The sequence below is a fragment of the Rhamphochromis longiceps genome, linkage group LG13 (assembly GCF_057381845.1).
Source record: "Rhamphochromis longiceps isolate RC_006_pf linkage group LG13, R_longiceps_female_GT1.1, whole genome shotgun sequence".
NCBI classification, from domain to species: Eukaryota; Metazoa; Chordata; class Actinopteri; order Cichliformes; family Cichlidae; genus Rhamphochromis; species Rhamphochromis longiceps.
In genome coordinates, this window is record NC_140569.1 from 3,729,698 (window position 1) to 3,746,272 (window position 16,575).

A 16,575-nucleotide genomic window follows, 5' to 3' on the forward strand; every position below is an offset into this window, starting at 1 on the left:
GCTGAAGATTTTTATTGTGAGGTTATGGGTGCATTAAAATATTCTTCATGCAGCACAAATGTGATGATTCTGTGGTTTTTCATTTTTATTTATTTTTTGTGTCCTTGCAAGATTAGACCAGATGTGTCAAAATGTAAAATGTAAAAACCGCAGAGACGAAATCCCAGAAAGTTGATTCTGTTCATGTGAATTTTACATTTCCACTGAAAACGCTACGTCCAGATGAACCGAATTAACTTTCTGGGGTTTCCTTACCTGGATGAGTGATCGTGCATCAAGACATCTGGAGAAGCAGGGCTTTAAGAGCAGTTCAAGGAAAAACGAGAACAGTGGTACAAGTGATACGTTTTCATTCAAGCCAGGACTCTGAACCATCAGACACAGACGTTACAGATGAATGAGAAGTAATAGGTTGATGGAAGGACGTGTGTTGACATAATTATTGGATTTACCATAGCAGCATTTCTTTGTAATGGCAGCAGAGTGAATGTGGAAATCATTGAGGTTCTTAATATGGTGTTTGGACACTAAAGGAAATATTAAAAATTGACTGTGTTTATTACACAGTTATTACACTGGTAAAGACCACTTGAGCTGCTTGCACTGAACAGCAGAATGATTAGGAATCAGAGTTTAATAAATGCAGGAGAGAGGCTCAGAAAAAATTCAAACTTTTGTCGTTCACAGAGGCAGGCAGTGAGGAAAAGGTCCATATGGTGAACAGCCAAAATGCCAAGTCTATGAAATAATCTATAAAAAGGATTAAAAATACACAAAAAGCTTTAAAAAAAGGAAAAAAGAAGAATAACTGTGAAAATAACAAAGAGACAAAGAGAAATGCTGAACAGCTTGGACTAAATGAACAAGACGACCTGACGGAGAACAAAGGAAGCTGCGGAGTCCATACAGCACATCCTGCTGAGTGATTAACTGATTGTACACACACACTGTGAAATCTAATCAGTTCCCAGAACATTAAAAAACAAACTTATTGCCTCAAAAAACGTATTAAAGCTTCCTTAGGACATCTAAGTTAGTCCATTGTATTCATTATGCGAGCATGGGACGGAGGAAAGGTGTGACAACAACACAGATAACAGGGCTGACAGCAAACAGTGCAGAAAATTACCAAAAGCAGGAAATCAAACTAACAGGAACCGAACGAATGAGAGCAGGAACCAATGATTAGATAATGAAACAGGAGATAACCAACATGAATATTCATTCCAAGCACTTATCCGTCTGTCGGCTGAGGGCACGCGAAGCATATTTTCTTGGGACTTCTTGTGACTGTCACATTAACATGTTTCCCTTAGATTAGTTTCAGAAATCCACATTCACTACAAGAACAAAAAACCATCACCAACATAGCCTGTGTATTAATGTATCATATTTACAGATTAGCAGAGCGCCATCATTTCATCCTTTACGTCACAGCTGGGATTGTTTTTCATTGTAGTGCATCTTTGGGAACCTTTGTCTTTTCTTTGTATGATCTTTGGACCTTTTTTGAAACGGTCTAAAACGATACCACAGTCGAGTCCATGTTTGGAGGTGGACATGCCATTTGTGGTGGGGAATGGTGCTGGAATGTGAGCACAGGTGCAGCTAGAGGACTTCAGGACCTCATGCCACCCTCACAGAGTCTGAAACATGAGTGATCAACTGGAGGTCATTTCATGGGACTCTGGTAATGTTCGTTAATCCAGCTGATCGTGTTGAATCACTCGTACAGGTACTGTCTCATAGAAGGGACAAGGATAACAGCAAAAAGCACAACTGGAGAAACAGCTGAGCTACATCTGCTGCCAGCTGTAGGACTGAAACTGTTTATTCTCGAGGTGTCTGCAGTAGGGTTGTGAGCCTAGTGTACCCTTAGTTTAGGTACTAGTTTTTTTAAAAGTAGTCTTTAATTTTATTATGGTGGCTTCTTAAACGCCTTTAGAAATTGTACACAATTTTAAGTCTTGTATTAAAAAATGTGCAGCTGCTTTGTGTAACTGTTTATGTGTTAACAGGATTTAAATGTCGACCAGAGGAACTAACTGTGCCTTTACTGTTAGAGTTGTAAAGCTAAACGTCACTCTGTAGTTTGGCCTCTGACACTGTGGTTAAATGACACACATATTTTTTAAATCTCCTTTATTTAATATAAAATATAACTCTAAATAAACAACACAAAAAAGCTCATCTGAATTTAAAGGAAGAAAGATTTTTTTCTAACACCGCAGCTCCCAGAATATTCCTTTTTATGCAGGAATATGAAGCTGTTGTAGTGATTAATTACAAATCCTATATATTCATATGTTCTTTGAACTCTTATCTAAATGTCACACACATTCACACAGCTGGCTGGAGGGTCTGCTGAGGACAGGGGTAGAGAAGTGGAGGAGCTTATTTTATCTCAATTTGAAAAGAGAATAAAGCCACTCTGTGTAATGTAATACAACAGCTGTCCTCTTCTCATTCTCCATTGGCAAACACAACACAGCTTTTGGTAGCATGATGAAGTGTCTACGATTGCACTAGTCTCTCATAAAGAGCTCTTACTGTTGATGTTTCCTGTTGCACAAAGAAACATGCAGCCAAATGTGAAGTCATTCACTGGTTTAAATTAAGCTCATTTAAACCAATGAAACAAAAAAACAAAAGATTTTTTTTGGTGTAGAAAAGTAGAGAAAAGATTTCTGTTTTTTTTTTTGGCTATTCTGCTTTTATTCAGGAGGATTTGGGCCAGATTTCCCATTGTTGTTGCTGTGCTCGTCTTTTCTTCCCACTGTCTTGTTGTAGGGAACATTTCCACTTCAAAGCAACAGGGACGTGTACATTAGGAGGTGGGATTGTGGTAATGCATACACATCTAACTTTCAGCCAGGGTAACGGAGAAATGACACCGTTTATTTTGCCAGCTTTGCTTGTTATTTGGCTCCACGTTAGATTAAAGCCCTCAGACTGTAGCCTGGCCTAAAAAATATTAGAGACCTTTACAATCATAACACATATGACAAAATTCATTTTTTTCCCATTGTTTCTCTCATCTAAAGGTGACATTTATTCACACGACCACTGGAAGTCAATAAAATTTAAAGCAGCTCAGACAAATGAGAGAAGTCTCATTTATGTGAGCACAGCAGACGTGACAATGATTCCAGGAACTTGAAGTGGTTTCTTGGGCACTGATTTTATTTCTGTCTGTGTTTGGTTTTTTTAGCGCTTCACATTTGACTGAGATGTTTGAGCCAAATCCCTCCTGACACAGACGGCTCTCTGGTCCATGTGATATCTTTGCATACAGTGGAAAACAAAAGCACAGCATGAATATAATAAAGGAACCTTTGAATTCTGGAGTATTGCCGCCTCCATATTGCATTTTTCCAGCATTTGCCTTGCAGTCTGTCCAGCAGCCTCCATCTTTTCTCCAAGCTCTCTTCGTCTCTTCTCTCCCCATCCATCTCCTCCTTCACTTCCAGCATCACTCCCTGTTCTTACGTAATCAACTGAACCGCATGTTTTGGCTTAGCTCCTTTATGTCCCCAGTGGCCAGCTTCTTTGAAGTGCACAGACACACAAACGCATGAATGTGCAAATACAGACGTTCCCAAACAAATACAGACACGTGGAGCTGCAGCACAAAGTAATCAATGCAATGAATTCACACACATGCATTCCCTGCAGAGCGGCCAGCTGTCCGGCGCCATTGCACCCGACACTTCTCGCCTGTGCTGTCAGGTCACGTGACCACTGGCCATCGGTAAGGGATGTAAAACACAGCATCCTCCATGAATTAATTACAGCCAAAAATAGCAGAAGGCTGTGTTGTTGCAGACGGTCTGTCTGGCTGTGCACGTACGTGCGTGTGGAGAGGGATGCAAAGAGGTGACTACACAACAAAAAGTGACTGAGCTGACAGAGGACCCTCGACACTGTCACGTCTTAGGTTGGTTCACTCAGTGTCACATAAATGTTTCAGTGACACTGCTGTGGTCTCCAGCCAGACAGTGAGCGGCAACACAGATGTTCACAATGACAACGGCTGTACAAAAAGATGAATTGGTTTTAAAGAAAAGCTTCAAAATGTTCTATATTTATTCATTTAAAGACACACGGACACACCCACATGGAGGCCAAAACCAACAACAAACTAGAGGATAAAGCAGGTCCTCTGCCAGTCAGGAGGTCGTGGTTCAATCCCTGGTTGCTTCTGTTTCCAGTCTGAATTCTTAAGTGTCCTTAGGCAAGATTCTGAACCTATATGTTGATTACTGATTTTCTGGATTAAAATGTGAAATATTTTTAATGGGATATATGCTACAAAGAACTTTTTAAAATTCAACAAGGAAAAAAGTCTACTTCTTCTGTGTTTCAGCCTCCATAACATCTGCTGCAATATTTACATCTCTTATCAAAGTGTTAGCTTTATTTTGATACCAAGATTGTTTACACAGAGTTTGTAACTGCAGAGAAAATCTCCATTCACTTTGGATATGCCATTTTCAAGCAGGAAGCTCAGAAAGCTCTTTGGGTAGGAACAGGTTAAGTGCACCACAGTCAGTCACTGTTTTCTGTAGTGTGACTGTAGCATTACTGTGCTGACGTGGCAACAGCTTGCAGACAACAGTCAAGTGTTCGGGGGGGGGGGGGGGGGTTGCACTAGTGAGCAAATGCAGAAACATTTTAAAATTGACAGTCTAGAGAATTTTGGAAAGCACTACCTCTTTATTGCTCTCCTGACCTCAATATATGGAACTTTGGCCATGTTTGTTATTATCCACCTTCTGTAACAGCAGAGAGTAAGTAGAAGGAGAATACAAAGATCTCATTTCACAGAGATTTAGTTTATGGATGTCGCTGATTTTTTCCCTTAAGATGCTAAGTAAAGCTAAAAAACTCAGCTTTTTAAGGTGTCTAATGCTGAAAAAACAAGAAAAAATCCCTCTATTCTTTCATTTTTGTATCTGTGAATGATGTGAATGTTGTTTCCTGTTGTAAAACTTGCCTTTAGATCATCCTCGGGGGTTTTACTGGCCTCAGAAACAGCAGTGTTGCTGGTCTGAGTTTCGTTTTGGCTTTTTTCTGTTTTCAGGTGGAGGAATGTTCTGCACCTTTGGTTTTATTTATCACAGGCCCACATTTCTCCCTGCAGTTTCTGCCTCCTTTGTTCTCAGTTTGCTTCATTTGCATGTAAAACACATTTGCTTTCTTTTGATAAGTAAATGCTACGAAACATGGCCCTGAATCTTGGCCTTTTTATGTAATATTGTTAATGATGCAGGTAATATGGAACAAATCCAGCAGTGGTTGGTTGGCTGATACTTTAAAGAGATTTTACCACCAATTTCCTGGAATTTACTCCTGAAGCATCACATCAGCTTCATTTTGAGCATTTGGTGATTTCATTTCATTTTGGTGTATTTGGAAAATGTATTTTTTAAATAAACTGGAGATTTGTTTATTAATTGGAAGCTCAAGAATCTGTTTTTTCTGTGGCTTAAAAGCAACACTTAATTACTGCTGCCATTATTCTTCGTCAATGAATCACTGTGAAAAAGGTGTATTGTTTTTAATTATACAGCCAGGCACAAATGCAATGGCCCTTTTTTGTGAATAACACAATTATTAGTTTTTTTATAAGCTATATGTAAATTGTGTTTCTGAATAACAAGAGAAGATATGTGAAAACATTTGCCTTGTAAACTAAGTTACAGAGTCAAATAGGTTATGAGCATCCAAGAGGTGGTCATAACCACAGGCAGACTGGTCTGGGTCTGACTACCCCACACAATGAAACGTGAACACTGTTTGGAGTTTTTACACATTAGTAAAAATGAGCTCAGTGCTATCGTCCACTCTATCTTTCACACAGGAAAAAGCAATGATGCAGCACTTGGTGGTCATGAGATGTAAAGGAAATTGCCCGCCTCCTATCTCACATGATGAAGCTGATCATTAAATTATATAGAAAGGCTGGGAAAAATCAGCAGTGACAATTTACTCAGCCTAAGTGAAAAATCCGGCTGATTCACTTTGTTCATATTAGGTGTTAAATTTATCAACACTGCAAACAAAACTATAGGATCCATTAGTGTGGGTACCTGTGCAGCTATTTCTCTGTAAGCCAACGTGGTTCACAATTTATTCAACAGAGATGTACACATGTTAATATCCATGACACCACCAGACAAAACAGAGTTATTATATGACTGGGTCCCAGTTTCACTGTGCTTTCTGCCAAAAAAAGAAAAGAAAAAAACAACAACAGGCTTTTAAAAAATAGTAAGTGTTGTACCAACATATTAATACTTTGGTGCAATAAAATTTTGTGTTGTTAAAAATAGTAAACTGTGTCACCACTCTGTTCATTTGTATTATTTGTCCAACGAGTTATCCCAGGATATAGAGTGTGTTTTTTTTTTAAATATGCCGAAGGAAGGAAACATTTTGTCCTTTTTTTGCTACACCGAGGAAAAGGTTTAGAGGGACACCGAGCCCTCTGCGTCCTGTAAATAATACATGCAGCCTCTGTTGTTTGCTCCTAATCGACGGCCTGAAGACAACGTTCATTAATTCTCCGCGTCCACAGCAACATAGTTGTTATACAGCTCACATATTTTGGAAAAGTGTATGTGGTCAGAGGTAAACATTAGGAGTTTAGCTAACAGCATTTCATTTGATAAAATGCAGTGAAGGTAGAGAACGTATAGGTCAAAGGGCAGAACACATCTTCCCCCCACGATAACAAGTTTTTACCACAAGTTATGTTTTAATGGTACGGATTTTATGAAGAGCCCTCTTTATGTTATTGCCACGTAGGACATTCTCAGCTGCAACATAAGAAAATTTATCATTTTTAATATAAGAAACACTCACTGATTTGTGCTGCACCATTTAAAATTTTCATTAATATACATTCTGCTGATTTATGAACCAAATAGAATGGTGATGAACTTTTCAACAACACTCAACAGTATCTGTTTCTTCTAGATCTGATGTCATTTTCAGGATCTGCTGCAGCCACTCGCCCCCCTCTAAACAGAAAATGTGTACAGTCAGAGGTTAAAGTGGAATTCAGCAGGCGGAGAAACCCTAGAATTGATCAAAATGGCTCAGCATAGGGAAAATTACCACAGTAATTTCTACTAAGAGCTCCAGTAGATTTTCTTAATGTACAGACTGTGATCAGCTGATCTGTGGTATATAGTTGGCATTAAGGTGGAGTTCAGTATATAAATCTAACCAACACCAGCTTAAATGCAAATTCATCTCTGCAACACTTGATGTAACCTAACTGTGACCATGACACTGCAGCCACTGTGCAGCAGTCACACACTGTTCTTTACTTTAAATCCATCACAGTGCAGCAAACTAACCTGTTTATCCTGCACTAACCTGCAGAGGATTTCATGCTGCCTTTAAATAACACAGTTAGTCTGCCTCAGTTGGTTTTGCAGCATGTTTCACAATGTGAAAAAACAGAATGTCACATGTACAGACTAATATGTGATTTTAAAACATGAGGACTTACATGTAAGCTTTAAATGAGGAGTCCTTCCCTTTCTTCCTCTCCTCTCCTGTCTTTCTTTTCTTTCTCCATCTCTGAGTGAAGTTAGCTGTTTCTTTTCTCTCCCTGTGAAACAGCAGCTGGGCCTATAGCCAGCAACAACACACTGTGAGACGAACTGCACACAGACAGTTTGTGTGTTTGTTGATGTTTGTTGAGCTAATAGAAATGTAACATTTGGAATTAGCTGCCACAACATGTTACACCTTTTTGCTCACTCTTCTTCTTTTGTATGGCTAGCTAGATGCTGAAGTACTGCGACCGCAAGTTATGAACTCCTGCAGCTGATCTGGTGTTGTACCAAACACCCCAAAACAAAACAAGAGACTGTAACACCTGACTATGGCACGTGGTTTTGAAATACCAAGATACCAAGCATACCACGTATTTCTCCAGTTTCTCATGTTCCTTCTTCCTGATGTTGCTGTCATTGCTATTAAGCTATCATGCTACAACTATCACTACACCTGTCTTCCTCTGCTTATCCACCACTATGTTTGGTTAGTTAGGCATCACTAGTGTGTCTGTCTGTATCTGGACTTATATAACATGAAATCCCTAAAGCATACATGCATGAGAGACTGTCTTTGATAAACTTTATTTATTGTGCAAAGCGGATTCATTCAACAGATTCATACCTGCATTAAATTTGCATCCGTCTCTCTTGGTTTTCATTTCCTTCCAGAGCAGTGACATAAAACAAAAGAGAAACGAAGCCTGAACCACTTTCAAATTCATCCAAACCCTGATGTACATAACTCAAGTTCCCCTTAGACTTTCTAATGAGTTTCCCATACGAGAGGTCAGAACTCAATGTGACAATTTCAGAAGTATTTTCATTTTTTAAAGATGTTCCTCTTAATTTTGCTCTTTAAAGTAACGTTTGTTCCATGTATAAGAGCTTGAAGTCATAAAATGAATGGAATACAGTAATATAGTCCACAGAAAATGTAAAGTTAAGTCTAAAATTTTCTAAAACCAGAAGTGGGAATCTGCCTCAGACCCAAAAGGTCTGTGGGCAGGATGCAGGGAATTATCTCAATTGTCTTCTGACTAACCTCATTCAAAATTTAATTACACCCTCACAGTCAATCACGGTGACACCGGAGCAGAGTTTAGATGACAGCTGCAGTCTGCTGCACTCTACTCGACTGTCAGGGGTCTAATTAAGATCTCTGTACCTCTGACGTTCAATAACCTTGTCCCTGCAGTTTTGTCAGTGACTGACACAAAGTACAGATGATAGTAAAGTATATTCAAGCTCACTGCCAGGGATAAAAAAGGATATACTGTATATACATATGAGCAAGGACATCCATTACAGTTCAGTTCTGTGCATGTGAGAGAAAATGCAAAGTACCTCGATGCAGACCTCAGCCTGAGAGAGCTGTCCTTGGTGCTGAACTGAACAATCACGTACTCGCAGAAAGTCTGAGGCTTAGTCTCACTGATGAGTGTGTGACCTCTTATACCTTTAAAACGTGCAGAGAAGTGGGGTGAGCCATCTGTTGCAGTGCCTCAGTTCACCCCAAGCAGCTTTTCTTCTTTATTTTCTGTTTGTATTTTTCTCCCAGCCTCTGGCACTCTGCTCGGCACCTTTGTCGCTAAACGTTGTCAAGTGGAGAGCTTGAAAAAAGAAATGTGCCTCTGTAGCTCGTGGTGGCTAAATCAGCTTATAGCAGTGGTGGAAGACGGACTCAGAAGCTTTCTACAAGTGTGGCCCAAACACTTCAGTGACTGCAACACGGAGTTTTGGTTTCACATATATCGGTGTGAAAAAGTGTTTGCCCCCTTCCTGATTTCCTGTTTGTTTGTATGTTTGCTACACTTAATTGTTTCAGATCATGAAACAAATTTAAATATTAGACAAAAATAGCTCAAGTAAACACAAAGTGCAGTTTCTGAATGAAGGTGTTTATTATTAAGGGGAAAAAAATCCAAGTCTAATGGCCCTGTGTGAAAAAGGGATTGCTCCCTAAACGGTGCAATCAACTATTTGTGATAGCTAGCTATTTTTTTACACAGCCCCATGTAGGTTCACCACTCTCTTACTGGTGAATTATGAGACCGTGCTTAATGGTCTGGGGCCTAGAACATTTCTGTTTGTCTGAGTCACTTAGTCCCAGCTTATTCTCTGACACTTTTATGCACACAAACTTGAGAAGTAATCTTGCAGAGCACCAAGTTTGCTGTTTAATGCATTTTAGGAGATTTAGAAGAAGTGACACAAAATGCCCAAGCTGAGTCGAACAGTTGCTGAACCCACCGCTCTAAAGACACCTACACTGTCTATGAAAGCATGGAAACCAAGGTTGCTAGAATTAACTGATAACTTAGCACTCCAGTCTTTTAACGAGGGTCACTTTTTGTGCGAAAAAAATACAATTGTCTAAAATCAAAGCCTCAGAAAGCAATAGATGTCTGAAAAAGAACATCACAAACCAAACTACATCACAAGGGCTGACATATCCAGGTATCTCAAACCTGAAAAGCAATTAAGATGAAGGTTAATAATCGGCACCATGATCTTCTAATTAGAGCAAGTTCAATACCGTACGTTAAAGACAAAGAACACGCCGACTCTTCCCTGAATCAACCTGGTGACCTTGTGCTGTGAGGTTGCCCTCTCACATTAATTATAATTATAGAACAGGCATCAAGCCACCAACTTAAAAGCTAAAATAACTCCTGCAGTGAAATGAGCTGCCATTTTTTTGATTCCAATAATTTCTTAGTTGTTTAGCAATCAGCATGTACAAAAGATGGGAACACAATGCTGAGCAGCTGAGAAGGTGACCTGTTTTCAAAACCTCCCCTCTCATTTAGAGGCACAGCTGAAATGTCACTACTTGACAGAAACCCTTTATTGAAAGTTTATTCAGACAGCAGCCTGAAGTTTCTCTGAAAACGAGCGCGCAGCGGAAATATCTTTTGTGAAGAAGCTCTCCAGTGGGGAAGTCTTTTGTTCGCCACAGCACTTCCATATGTTTGCCACTGTTTGACGTTTGCATTGCTGTCGGGTTTTGTAGTGGAGCAGCAAGGCTAATGGCTAATGGTGTGTGTGTGCACGTGCATCTGGGTCAGCAACATGTCTTGTGCATTAAGTCCTTTCAAAATGATCTAATCAATTCATGACATGTATCATTTTATTCTAAAGGTCTATTTGCTTCAATCCATTTCTTTAATATTTCGGCATCTCAGCCTCATAACGTGTGAGGCAGTGCAGCCCAGGATGCAAATGAACACACTGCAGAAACTATTACATCTTATCGGCAGTGTGTGCATTTGTCTCAATGTCCTTTTGCTTAAATCGACATTTATATACACGCCAAACACACACAGGCACACACACACACACACACACACAAATCCAAAATTTCAATCCAAGCTCCTGCACCTCAGTAAATGGGCCACATTTGCATCTTTATAATATTCCCTTTCAGCTGCCTCAGCACGGGGAGCTGTACGGCTGGGTTTGATGTATTTGTGTTCTGCTTACCACTCGCTGTTGGATTAATTCTTAAACAGCTTCCGGAAACATCCTCTCAGCTCTCATTCATCCCCACCAGCCATTCTTTCATATCTTCTTTGCCCTGTCTCTTTCTTACTTTGCTTCCCACACTTTGTTCTCTTTCTTCTCTGCGTCTGCGTGTCACTCTTCCCATCTCCACGTTTCACTCCTGCTGACTTACGATGTGCCACCAACTGTCGTTTAGCCGAAGCGCTTATCCGAAATGACTTAGCCTCGTAATCAGCGTGCAGTCCCAGGTGTGCGCTTCATTTTCTTTGATCTGAGCCACGGTTGGAAAAGTTTAATTTGATGCCTTTCTGGATTTGGTTTGTATCGCACAAAAGGGGCCCGTTATCAGCATATTTTCTTCTAAACTGTGATTAAAGACTTTGTCTTAAAAATGCAGTTTCTGCACACGTTTCTGTTCTGTTAAGAAGAATCAAGGATTTAGCTTTAATCCAGATTTCACTTGGTTATGCTGAGCTTCACATGCATGAGTAACAGCTGTAATCCTTTACTCTAATATTTATGGGTTTCTACTTGGATTAGTTATTATGAGAGTCACAACACAGTTCTCAGACAAATGACAGTTTTGCAGTTATGTTGTACAACAAGGGAGAAAATCAGATGTTCTAGAAAAGGTTTCCCTCTGCTCTCTTTGTTTGTTTGTAGCCTGCACTGGCTGATTGCGTCCCCACCCACATTTCTCTCTCACCTGCATCCACCTCCCTCATTAGTTCCACCTTCATTACATCCAGTACTCAGGTTGTTTCTGTCACGGTCCGCTGTGACAGACCGTGCGGTGGTGTGTATGGTGGACCCAGGTGCGAACACAGGTGAGCAGGCGGGAGTGAACTTTAAACAAAAGCGAGCCTTTATTGTGGCTGATGACAAGGTATACAAATACAGCAGGGATAGCGTGGCTAAACGGAAACCTAAACTGGGAATAACTAAGGTAAAGCTATGACTAAGAATACAATAGACCGGGCATGGAAACATAGAGGGTGGAAACACAGACGACGCGACACAGACTACATGAAACACAGAGACTAAATACACAAGAGGGATGATCAGGGGAAGTGGCCACACATGGGAACACAGCTGACACAGATAAACATAACAAGACATGGCAGGAGTAAACAACACTGACGGGAGACTGTCAAAGTAAAACAGGAAGTACACAGAGGTGCAAACAGGAGGAGAGAGAGAGCACGGGCATAGTGGGCTGGGGAAACATGGAATGAAACACGAGGGGAGATGAGGGCTCACAGATACATAGAGGGGCACACAGGGGATAAGAGTCACAAGGGGAAGTCAAATAAGGAACAACATAACAGGACAACTCAGGAAACATGACCTAAATAAGGAACGAAATACAAAAACACAAGGAACTGAGAATACTGGGCCCGCATGGCCCAGGACCATGACACCACCCCCCCCCCCTAAAGGGCTGGCTCCCGACAGCCCAAACCCGAGAAACAAAACAAAAACAGAAAACAACCCACCCAGGGCGGGAGGCGGGGGACCAGGACGGAGGGACCAGAACGGGAAACAAAACAAACAACAGAAAACACAGGAGCACATGACCATAGTCCAAATACAGTTCAGGGGGCCGACCCATAGCCCACAGGCACAAGAGTTCACGGGTCACACGGTCGGGGGGCCGACCAGGCGGGTGGCACAGGTGACAGAGCTGGTCCGGAGGCCAGCCGTGCGGAAGGCAGTGGCGGCGGCGAAGGAGACGACGGAGCAGTTTAGGGGGCCGACCGCGCGGAAGGCAGCGGCGGCTCTCCTGTGTTAGGCATGCAGGCCATGGCCCGGTGGGCACAGGACCAGACGAAGCACAGGCAGAGGCAGGACCAGACGAAGCACAGGCTGAAGCTGGGCCAAACGAGGACGAAGACTCTGAGGCTGGGCCAGGCGAGGACGAAGACTCTGAGGCTGGGCCAGGCGAAGATGAGGCTGAAGCCGGAGCCGAAGCTGGACCAGGCGACGGTGAAGCAGGAGCCGAGACTGAGGCCGGACCAGGCGAAGCACAGGCTGGAGCCGGACCAGGCGTGGCAGAGGCGGAGGCTGGACCAGACGGCGATGTGGACGGAAATACGGAGGCCGCAGCTAGCGTGGATGAAGACACGGCCACTGCAAACGTGGACGAGGCTGCCAGTGGAGCAGCTGGTGGCTGAACGGGCCCCTCGGACCCTCCAGCGGAGACGGGTGGCTGAACGGGCCCCTCGGACCCCCCAGCGGAGACGGGTGGCTGAACGGGCCCCTCGGACCCCCCAGCGGAGACGGGTGGCTGAACGGGCCCCTCGGACCCTCCAGCGGACGTGGCTTGAGGCCGGATGGGCTCCTCGGGCCCTCCAGCCGGAAGAGACGGCTGAAGCAGAAAGCAGTCTGAGGCGGAGAGAAAGCTCACGCCATTCCTAGCAGGCTGCTTCCCAGCCTGTACAGCTGACGTGGAAGGAAGCTGAACGGGCTCCTCGGGCCCTCCAGCAGACGTGGCATGGTGCTGGACGGGCTCCTCGGGCCCTCCAGCTGACATGGCTTGAGGCCGGATGGGCTCCTCGGGCCCCCCAGCAGACGAGGCATGGTGCTGGATGGGCTCCTCGGGCCCTCCAGCCGACGTGGCTTGAGGCCGGACGGGCTCCTCGGGCCCTCCAGCCGATGTGGCTTGAGGCCGGACGGGCTCCTCGGGCCCTCCAGCCGACGTGGCTTGAGGCCGGACGGGCTCCTCGGGCCCTCCAGCTGACGAGGCATGAGGCCGGATGGGCTCCTCGGGCCCTCCAGCTGACGTGACGTGAAGTGGCGTGACTGCTGCAGGGTGCCGGATAGGCACACCCGGGCATCTAGCAGCAGACGCAGGATGAACAGTTATGGAGGCCCCTGGCTGGACAGGGAGCTGAGCTGCCGGCTGGACAGGGAGCTGAGCTGCCGGCTGGACAGAGAGCTGAGCTGCCGGCTGGACAGAGAGCTGAGCTGCCGGCTGGACAGAGAGCTGAGCTGCTAACCGGACAGGGAGCTGAGCTGCTAACTGGACAGGGAGCTGAGCTAAAGGCTGAGGAAACACAGGTTGTTGAGGCATAATCCCACACAGAGAGAGAGCAGGTGGAAAACAGTCTACAGGGCTTACTATCTTAGCACAGGAGTCAATGAAGTGAGCAGTGTTAAAGACCACCAGTTCCGAGCCAGCACTCTTTAGGTTCCCAGAGTCTGCATCAGTTGTAAGTGGCTTAAGGGCTAATGGCCCAGTCTCTGTAGTCACAGGAGGACTCAGGATAAGCTGGTTGGACTTAATCAATGGTAGTGTAAGGCTCAGAGGAGCTGGTTTAACCATATGAAAAACAAGAATTGCCACTCGACCCACAAAGACAAGGCTTAGACCATCAGAGTGTGGCTCCTGGACAAACATTAAATACTCGGGTATGGACCTAACTGATGGCATGGTAGTAGCATGACTGTGATATGTTGGACAGATGCGTTTTCTGGAACCCACACCCGTAGAGGTCTGTGCCTTCGGAGTGATAGCTATATTGAGTTGAGGGACAGACACAGTACTCGAACCATTAACTGAAACAGGTGACACTTCAGGCTGTAAGTGCGTGGTAACACCATTGTTCGAGGCCAAAATCGTATCTAGTGATGTGTTCACAGAGACAGGAGAAAAAGGTGTCACATTAACCCTGATCTCGGCCTCCATCTCCTGATTGGAGGTAATGGTGCTGGAGCAAGACAGTTCGAAATCACCCTGTTTATTACCTTCAGGTAGACAGAATGCATGTTGTGACATTGCACAGTCCAGGTCACCATGATCTGCAGTTATGTTTGCCTCTTGATGACGTAACGTGAGTTCATGATCAGCATTCACAGTTTTCAGTTCATTAAACACAAGTGTGGCTGGGAAAACAGGATCACTAGTCATGTCACCCTTTAATTCACGGTTCGCCACCTCTGCATTATCCTTGCTTACTGTGGCTGCAGAGGGCCCCAGAGGTGGGGAAACACATTTCTTGAGGTCCGGCTCCAACACAGGCACACCTGTTGGCCCATTGAGGAAGGGTGTGGCTTGGGAGCTGGTCCGATCTGGTACAGCTGAACCTTTAGTTAGACCATTGTGTCCAGACATGACCTTCACCAGTGACTGGGTTATGCTTTCATTACCTTCATTAAGTGACTGGTGGAGGAGCAGGGCCGACTCAGGAGGGAAGACCTTCGCCATAGGCAGCTCAGACTTAGTCGGAACTGCGGACACGGAAAGAGACACAAAAGAAAACACCTCCCTCCCGCTAGTAACATGAAAAGCAGTGGAAGTCTTTTTCGGTCTATGTGAAGATTCTGTGGTCCCTGCAGGATTGAGTGAAGTAGTCGCGAGTGACTGGGAAGAACTGTCTCTAGACTGTGGTTTGGTTAATAGGTCATTACTAGCCGTATCTCCGGCTAAGTCTGTATTCACTTCACACGCCTTCCACTCAGAGGAAACTTGGGGTAACAAAACGGTTTCACTCACCTCCGAGTGTTGGGCGGTGTGACGGCGACGCGAACGGCGCTTTTTCTTGGCTGTGGGCCCCGTTGAAGCGGACGGAGGGGCCTCCTGCAGCGTCGCAGGGGCTGAGGAGGCGGGAGCTCCTGGCAACTCCGGGGGCCCCCAAAGGCCAGGCGTGTCCCGCGGAAAATCTCACCGTAGCGAGGAGCGAGCCCTGGCTTCCCTCGTAGCTCCTCCTCCAGTTGCGCGCATGCGGCGCGCTGCCGCTCCTCGAGGTCGAAATCCATTACCTCCACAGCCTCCTCGTGTCGCTCAGTGGAGGGCGAGACATGCCGTAGCGATGAGCGATGGCGACGTGAACGCCGCTTCCGTCTTGAAGTGGACGCGGATGGAACTTGGTTTTCTGTGGCGACTGGCTCCTCGTCTTCCGACCACATCCGCGCCAGAAAAGAAGCGGGAGAAGAGTAGTCCGATCGAGGCAGCGAGGACGGGCGGCCGGTCCGAGGCGGGGCGGCTGGCGGAAGCTCCTCCTCGGAGATAAGCCAGGGCTTCCAGCGTAGCTCATCCGCCCGATACGCTCGCAACACCTGCTGCCGCTCCTCCTCACCGAAGTCAACAGCCTCGGGCATCTCCGTGCAGGCAGGCGGTGGCGCAGATGCGGAAGCTGATGAAGTGCGAGCCAATGGTGTGTCCGTGGTGAGCCTCACCGTTCCGACTCTGACCGCCACTGGCTCATGAGGCGGCGGGGCAACGGCGCGATGGCACGGCTCTGGTGAAGGTGCACGCCCACCGGGCCGCTGCTGCTGCGGACGGAGTCGGAGAGCGGAGACGAGAAGGTCGCTGACGAGGGGGTGCAGCGTCTCCCATAACCAGGGGAACACAGACACGCACACCCCTACCTGGCGGGCGAACTCCTCCCGTTCCTCCTCACTGGAACAGTGCAGCCACTTGTCGCATAGCGACTCCACTGTCCGGACAATCTCCAGTCTTTGTGTCGCTGGGTCCGGCGTGGTCGCGTCGTACTGT